We start from the raw sequence: 1,351 nt of genomic DNA, 5'->3' as shown, positions 1-1,351 counted from the left end.
CTCACAATTTTCATGTATGAGGCCTTTGTTGTGGTTACTGTGGCAATGTATATTCTTAAAGGTCATCCTTTTAAAAATGACCTTATGCTTTATCAAGCAGGATGTCCTCTTCCAAGTTCTGATTTCCTTGACACATGTTCAAAGTACTTGAGATGAAGTAATAACATGCTCACTTCTTTCTACTAATGATTACAAGTGTACATCATCCAATATATGATTGTTTGTTCTTCTGGCAGTCCATCACACCATGAAATTATTCACCAGTACCATAATTCAAATACATTGTTTAATTTTAGATCTTTCTCATTCATTCTCCATCTTTCACGTGCATATGAGACAATTGAAAACTTCATAGCTTGGGCCAGGTGTATCTCAGTCCTCAAAGGGACATCCTTGCTCTTCAATCTTTGAAGAGTTCTGTGCAACAGGTTTGCTCAATGAAATGCATCATTGACTGGGGTTTCCATGAATATTAATTGTAGATCCATGCAAAATGAACTCCATCCCAACTTTAATCTTGTCTCTATTTCCCATATTTTCCATTGTCCCATAGATTCATTTTGTTTACATTGAATTGTGGTGTACAGAGAAGGCAGAAATTCCTGAACTTCATCAGTAAGTTTTCAAATCCTGCTATCACCTTAGAACATGTTTTCAAATCCTGCTATCTTAGAACATGTAGCATTATGTCACCTGCATATCACAGATTATTAGCGGAGTTTCCTACAACCTTGATGTGTTTTCCATTTAGTACAGCTTCTCGTGTTATTTGTCCCATTTAGCATGTTATGCAGAGAAACTGCTGACATGTTCTATGATTCTGTATTTCTGTGATGCACAATGAACACCCATGGAAGCAACAAACCAAAAATCACACCACATTGAGCTTAGATATGAAAAATGACTTCATCAAAGTGCTTAAAATGCTTTCCAGATAATATGGCTATTCTATAACCACCCATTCCAAGAAAATATCTTCAAAAAAACCCCAATGCCAATCAAACAAACAATAATAGCAGCAATGATTAATGTGAGTTAATATATTTGTATTTTTGCAACTTAAATGTCTCCTTCAGTCAAGTTCCATTTCATACCCTTTGCCTATTTTGAGTCTCAAAACCCTACATGTTCCACTGTCATTACTGGCAGTAAGTGAGATGGCATGATAAAGAGAGAAGTTAACTCTCCAGCAAATATGCAGAGGAATGAGAAAACATGGTAAAATAAATGTCCACTCTTAACTGAGGTTTTTAAAATATCAGAATCTCTTAACATTCTCTGTGCTTTCTGTGTCCCAACAGTTTCTCTGATTTTCAGCCTAAGGAGATTGATTCCTCAATAGATGGAAGCA

This window comes from Tenrec ecaudatus, unplaced genomic scaffold (assembly GCF_050624435.1).
Source record: "Tenrec ecaudatus isolate mTenEca1 unplaced genomic scaffold, mTenEca1.hap1 Scaffold_203, whole genome shotgun sequence".
Taxonomy (NCBI): Eukaryota; Metazoa; Chordata; class Mammalia; order Afrosoricida; family Tenrecidae; genus Tenrec; species Tenrec ecaudatus.
The sequence above is the reverse complement of the archived record's forward strand: the minus strand, read 5'-3'. Positions refer to the sequence as shown.